The sequence below is a fragment of the Pinus tabuliformis genome, chromosome Q, assembly GCF_031772625.1.
Source record: "Pinus tabuliformis cultivar Carrire ecotype Pingquan chromosome Q, CPIR1, whole genome shotgun sequence".
Classification (NCBI taxonomy): Eukaryota; Viridiplantae; Streptophyta; class Pinopsida; order Pinales; family Pinaceae; genus Pinus; species Pinus tabuliformis.
The window spans coordinates 1,046,843,153-1,046,850,846 of NC_142296.1; positions in this window are offsets into that span (position 1 = coordinate 1,046,843,153).

Below are 7,694 nucleotides of genomic sequence, written 5' to 3' on the forward strand. Positions count from 1 at the left end.
TCAACTTATTTACCATTCATGACCAGTATGTTATCTTGTATTTATTTGGCTTGATTTGGAAACCAATATATTTCGAACTGTTGCCCAAATCCTTTATAAGAAAAGCAAATAAATCTCTAAGTTGAGCCAATAAAACATCTAACATAATACCATCATGGATAATACAAGATGTGTGATGATTGATCACCATTCATGTAACCTTGTAAAAAATATCAAAGAAGCACTTGAGGGAGATAAAATATTTGCTTTCCCTAGAAATGTGGCAAAACAAGTAATCAACAAAGAGCAGATGGGAGACCTGCACCTCATCTGAGATTCTAATGCCATGAATTATACCACTAAAGTGATACTCTTCTATGAGCTTGCTAAAAGCCTCGAGTATTATAAGGAAAAATAAGGGTGACATGGGACATCCCTAAAAAATCCCACGAGTGGCATGAAAAAAGTCAGAAGGAGTCACATTGATCATTACAACAAAGGAAGCTAACTGCAAACAACCCATAATCCAATTTATCAATTGTAAAGCAAAACCTCGCTATATAAGAGCCAAGCGAAGGAAGGTCCAATCGACCTTGTCGTAAGCCTTAGAAAGGTCCAATTTTAATTTGATTGCCTCTAAATTTGATTATTTCACCAAGTGGAAAACATCCTAAGCCAAAGCAACAATGTCATGAGTGTTTCTATTTTGTAGAAAGTCAAACTGCGCCTCTGAGATTATAGAGATGAGGACCAACTTGATTCTTCTTGCTATTATTTTCAAGATCAATTTATAGTTCAAATTACAACATGCAATCGACCTATAGTCATCAAAGGAATTCCCTTCCTGAGTTTTTGGGATGAGACAAAGAAAGGAAGAGTTGAAAAATCCTAGAATCTTACGAACACTTTAGTTCTCCCCGATAGCCTTTAAAAGATAATCTTTAATATGATCATAGAAACCAAAGTAGAACTCAACAAGGAAACCATCAGGTCCATGGAACTTAGAATTTTGCATTGAAATGAGAGCAAACAACACTTGTCATTCTAAAACTTCTTCTAAAAGGGCCACATTCATCTCCTTTGAAATTACCTTCGGAAATTTAGAAACCACTTGGAGAATCTCTTGGATAGGGCTACCTTATGGGGTCGAAAAGAGAGAGAAGAAAAAAATGAACACCTTCCGTAGCTTTATCCCTAAAGGAATGAAGCAAAAAACCATTAGAAGCATGTATTTACCATATGGTATTTACTAATTTATGAGCATTTACAAATTGGTGAAAAAACCTTGTGTTCTTGTCCCCCGAGGACAACTAAATTACCCTACTTTTGAGCTGCCAATGCTCTTCCTCCTCGAGCAATTTGGAATGTCCATTATCATCTAAATATTTTAAGCATCTTAAGGTTTCACATGTGAGGTGGGAGGACTCCATCTAGGCATGTATCTTAGTTATCCTGGCTTCCACCTTAGAGAGTCTAACCATCTTCTTAGCATTGTAGTTCTCCACCCATGACTTCGATGCTAGTTTAACTTCACGCAAGTTTCTAGCTAATTTTTCCATGAAATAAGTCTATCTTGACTATATTAGATGCCTCCACCAACTAATGACAAGGGCCATGTATTCCTCCTCCTTTATCCATAAGAAATTGAAGCAAAAAGGGATCAGATTCCCCCCACCCTATTCGCATTGTAATAGTATAGGACGATGATCCAAGATCCCACTAGAAATCACTAAAGACTTGCATAAGAGGCCCAAGCTCAAGAAAATTTCCTATATAAGGAACTTTCCTATCCTATTTGATACCTCACTGCCCCAAGATCAACCATTCATCCATGTAGGAAAAATGTTGATAGGTTCAATATCCATGAGATGATTCTTCAACATGAAATTAGAGAAAAATCGATGCTAAGGATCCATGCGAGGATAGGGACCCTGTTATAGGGGAAATAGATTTGCAAACTGGATCAATCAACATCCTTGAACATTTTTTCATAACCCCTTCACAAATCCCTAAGCATGAACTCTAAAAAAAGTCTAAGTTTATGGGACAAATTGCTCAAAAACACTTTTTTTAGCCCCAACTCACCTTGCCTCCTTAGTCACTTGTGTTCAGCGTATATTGCATGCTTTTTCACTAGTGCTGACCAGCACTTGCTGCTTCCTTCTAAAGATGCGTTGATTCTAGTAATTCGGGAAAAATAAAAAATATTTATGAAGCTTCTTCTTGCAGAAGTTTCCAAGATAGTTTCAACCATATACCATGGATAAAGAGCTCGAATCCTATCTTGGAAACCTAATCTATTATCCCTTGAGCTCATCTTCCTCTCTTAAGTGGATCTCAAGACTATATTGGTAATTGGATAAGAATTCCCAAATTGCCACACTCATCTTATAAATTTACTGCCTCCCATAAGTTTTGGGTTGGTTTTTGGAGATTGATAGCACCTTTGTGGCAACCTTTTCCATGCCCGCATCTACTGATGATCCAATAGATGATTTGATGAGTCATTTACTGGGTACATTGGAGCTTGATATTTATTTTGGATCCTTTGATATGTATCCCTTCCAGAGCACTGTTCTCCCATCTGATGAGATCTTCTTGGAAGCCATGGTCTCTGTGTAGCCATGATTGATATAACCAAAGGCCTTGGAGAAGAGTTCATTTTCTTGTGTCAAGCTCGTTAAAAAATGAAACAAGGTTCACCAAGAAAAGTTCATTTTATTGTGTCAAGATCGTTAAAAAATGAAACAAGGTTCCTAGAGTAGAGTTATTTTTCTTGTGTCAAGCTCGTTAAAAAATGAAACAAGGTTCTCGGAGCAAAGTTCATTTTTGTTAAAGAATATAGGGCATCTAGGTAGGATGAGATTCTTCTGATGATGATAACTATTTGTGAGGTACATTTTACTTTTTCTTATTAGCACAATCTTCTCTTATTATTATTAGAGTGTGTTCTCTTACTTCATCAAACAGTTACCAAAACAAAAGAGACACGAACACAAACTTCTCTTTCCTAGAGAGGAAAGCCCTTATGCGAGTTTCTCTTATTGAAGCTTCAATTGAAAAATGGAAAACCATATACCCTTGACCAGTGGATCCTCCAAGCATAAGACACAATCTTTCTTCCTTTTTTTCTTCAATCAATGGCTTCTTCTGCTCTGGACCTTGATATCTTTCTTCACACTTCTTCTGGCAACTGATAGCACTTTTCTTTGCTCTTTTTCCAACAACTGCAGAAACCCTAGGTCTCCTTAGATACCTCTTCTTTGGTGTCTTCCTTTCCTTCTCTACGTCGCTAGGAAGTCTTCCTTCTCTTTGATACTTCGTCTAGAGAATGAGGTTCTTTTTTCAGTATATTTTTGAGTTAGAGGTTGATCCTCTAACCCTACTGCAGATCTATTTTTTCTCACACATGTGGATGATTAGGGCTCAAGATTGTCCTTCTAGCTTGCTCCCTTCCTTCACTTGAGGTGGGACCTTCTTCGCTTGAGATGGAGGCCTATTTGGAGCCTCTTTTTCACCCAAACGAGTTCTCTTAGGTTTATGCAATTCTAATATGATATTACAACAAACTTACCCTCTTTTCCTTCGCACACTTGACAAAATTGACCCCAAAACAAACCTCCCAAAATCAACTTCTTCTTCCTTCTTCTTCGCTGCCTTAGAATCACCTTATATGCAAATTTTTTACACTTATTTTCGTCCTTTATTCTTCGTTGATTTCAAAGATGATTATGCCCCTTTGGTGAGGTCAAACTACCCTATATATAGGAGTATGTCCCTCCTATTTGGGCTGACTTGAGCCAGTGAGGCTGACTTGACTTTAAGTGCATCAAAAATTCATTTCTTGAGGCGATTTGGAGAGGAGACTTGTATTTGCTTTGGAGGATCACCTTTGACATATTTCTTTGACTCTAATACATAGATTTAAATAGGTAACATGCCCACACAGGTCTTTAACAATTACATTGACTCTTTGACTTTCGTAGAAGCACTTAAACATGTGCTTAACCTATCAAATGGGAAAGAAACACAATCTTGGTAATGACAAAAATAATAATTATTTTCTTTTACAAGTACAAAGATCAAAATTACATTTATGAAGACCAAACCTAGTTACACTTTCTTCAACACCCCCTCTTAACTAGGGAGGTATTCATAAATCATTTAGAAGGTGTTTGGACATTTTTAATCTGAAGAGTTCACATAAGATAAATCAGATTGGAAATCCATCTGCTATAGCATCATAGTAACCAACATTGTTTCCACAGCAAGGCCTTGACTGACAACTTTATTTTTCATTAGATCAGAGCACAATGTTGGTGAGACCAATGACTACAGACACCTTCATCATTGTCTCTCAAGGTACATACCCACCCAGGCGTTCATTGAGTATGAACTTCTAGGATTATTATGTAGAAATTTTGAATAATTTAACACATATTCAACAGAGATTATCCTGATCATGTACTATTGCAGAATACATACACAATACATAAGCTCCTCTACGTTGATCATCAATATAGCAGCATCAATAACAATAAAACATCAAGAGCATTCACACATTAACACAATATGTATCCCGGGGAAAGCATCTCGCTAAAAACCCCAACTATCTGTATATTAATGATTGAGTCATGTAACATTACACAGCATAATACTTCTCACAAGTATCTCCACCTTTGTTACACACAATACAGCTAAGATCTGATCTCCAAATCTCTTCCACTGCTTGCCTGCCTCCACTGCTCAATACCTGCTCAAGAACTGATGAGAATGGCTTACCAAACTCGTTTTTCACCTGCAAAATAGTCACTCACACTTTGTTGGACGTGAGCACAAGCTATAATGTGGGCAAATACGTGAGCAAACTCATTGGCATACTCAATCCTTTGATTGTGCAAGATCTGGTGCACAACTATAGTCACAACTGATAGCAATCTGATTCTCTACCACCTGTCCCTGTTGAACTGAACATGCACTGACATGCAACTGAGTTAACTGATGTATTCATTAGTTGTATTATGAGTTAATAACTTGTGAATTAATTAATAACTAATTCACCCAACTCATCTCTAGTCTATTTGTCAGTTAGACTAAATACAACCAGTTTAACAAAGCTAAACTGAACACAACTCCATCAACTCCACAATCAACTCCACCAAACTCAACTGATTGAGTTCTAACTGAAGTCATGCATTCAACAACTCAACTGACTCATAAGAAAAGCGTATTTCCTTCTGACAGCTGCATGTGCCACCTCTGTAGCTCAAACTGAAGTGCTCCAAGAGAATAAAATTAAGTTTATAGTCCAAATATTATTGTGAGATAATAATATTTGACTTTTCTATTTTTGACAGCCAGTCTAAAAATAGACTTTGATCACTCACACTTTCATCAAAAATAGAAGTCCATCTATTTTTTCCCAACTTGATCAATCATCCATAAACAGCAACCTGCAATCCATAGACATGATCCATATGTCTAAAAATAGACATAGTCTAAAAATAGACTTGCGCCAAAAATAGCCTGCGGGCCCACTTAGTGAAGGCGACTCTTTTCACTAAGCTCCATCATCTTGTTGCAATCTCAACACTCCCTCTCGACAAGATATGGATTATCAGCAACCCCTATCCTGCCTCGGTGGTACTCGAATTTGCTCCTGGTGAGAGCCTTCGTCAGAATATCAGCATCTTGATCCTCCGTTGGAATGTACGAAAGTAACATGATCCTCCGCTGCACACAATCTCTGATATGATGGTACCTGATGTCAATATGTTTAGATCTATCATGAAATACAGGATTAGCCGAGAGTTTAATGCAACTCTGGTTATCACAGTAAATCACAGTAGGATCCAAATGAGAACCGAACAAACCAACTAGGATCTTCCTCATCCATATAGCCTCGCATGCAACCAAACTTGCTGCCATATACTCGGCCTCCGCTGAACTAAGTGCCACGGATCTCTGTTTCCTGCTGTACCAAGAAACTGCTGTCGATCCAATACTGAAGACCCCTCCTGATGTGCTCTTTCTGTCTGTTGGGCTCCCTGCCCAATCTGCATCTGTGAAGCCACATAGCTTCACCTCATCCTCCTGTCTGTACCACAAACCATATCCCGATGTGCCTCTCAAGTAGCGCAATACATGCTTGCCCGCCTTCCAGAAGAGCTTGGTAGGCTTAACCATAGCTTGTGAAAGCTGGTTAACTGCATAGCATATATCAGGTCGTGTATTGACCAAATACATTAGCGACCCCACCAACTGTCGATAAACAGTGGCATCCACTTCTTCTCCCGAAGTGGCATCCTCCTTCCTCCAACCTCCAGGAAGAGGAGTATCAACAGGCTTGCAGCCATGCATGTTGAACTTCTCCAGTATCTCCCGAGCATACTTGCCCTGAGAAACAAATAGTCCACCACTGCGCTGCCATATTTCCAATCCTAGGAAATAGTGAAGGAGGCCCAAGTCCTTCATCTCAAACTCTGTAGCAAGATCCTTCTTGCATGACAGTATCAACAGCTCATCACCCGTTAGAATCAAATCATCAACATACAGTACAATGATAAGCAACTTACCCTCCACCACAATCTGGTATAGGTTAGGATCCGCCTCGCTCTTGGAGAATCCAAGTCCTGTGAAATAGTTGTCTATCTATGTGTACCAAGCACGTGGTGCTTGCTTCAACCCATACAGCGCTCTCTTGAGCCTGCACACATGCGACTCGCTGCTGAAGACTTCAAAGCCTTCGGGTTGCTCAATGTACACCTCCTCCTCAATGACTCCGTTGAGGAACGCAGTCTTCACATCCATCTGATGAATGTGCCATCCCATCTGCGCTGAGAGAGCAAGAATCGTCCGTATGGAAGAATACCTTGCGACAGGTGCAAAGGTCTCCTCATAATCGATCCCCTCTATCTGTGAAAAGCCTCGGGCAACAAATATTTCCTTGTACTTCTCCACACTCCCGTCAGCTGCCTGCTTAACTTTGTAGATCCATCTCGAACCCACCACTGATTTCCCTTCCAGTCTAGGAACAATCTCCCATGCACTGTTTCTGACAATAGAATCATACTCTTCCACCATGGCGTCTACCCATGCGGGATCCTCCACAGCTTCCTCGAAAGAGGATGACTCAGTCACAACACACTTGCTCATAAGAGCCATGTATCCAGTGTACCGATCAGGTGACTGTCTCTGCCTGCGTTGGGCTGTAGGTGGTCCTACAACTTTCTCTGCATCTTGAGCCAGTCGCTCAGCTTCTGTCAAGCGCTTTCACCCTCTGATGGTTGGCGCTGCATGAGTGGTCTCTTCCACTCCATGAACCTCGTCCTGTGGCTGATCCACATCCTGAAGCTCATCCTTAGGAACTAATAGCTCCTCATCTGCATGCAAGTGTAGCTCCCTCTCAAGCGAACACTTCATGGCTTTCTCCTCCTGAAATTTTATATCCCGTCGCACAACAGTTTTACCACTGTCTGGCAAATACACACGATAGTTGTGGGGCGTATCAGTGTACCCCACAAATATCCCAACCTCTGCGGTTGGCTCCAACTTCTTCCTGGCATCCTTCGTCACATGCATGTAAACGTTAGCACCAAAAATCCTCAAATGAGAAAGATCAGGCTTCTTACCAGAATAAGTCTCCTCAGGTGTACTCATGCCAAGTATCCTATGAGGACAACAGTTCTGCACATAAACTGTTGTATTGCATGCTT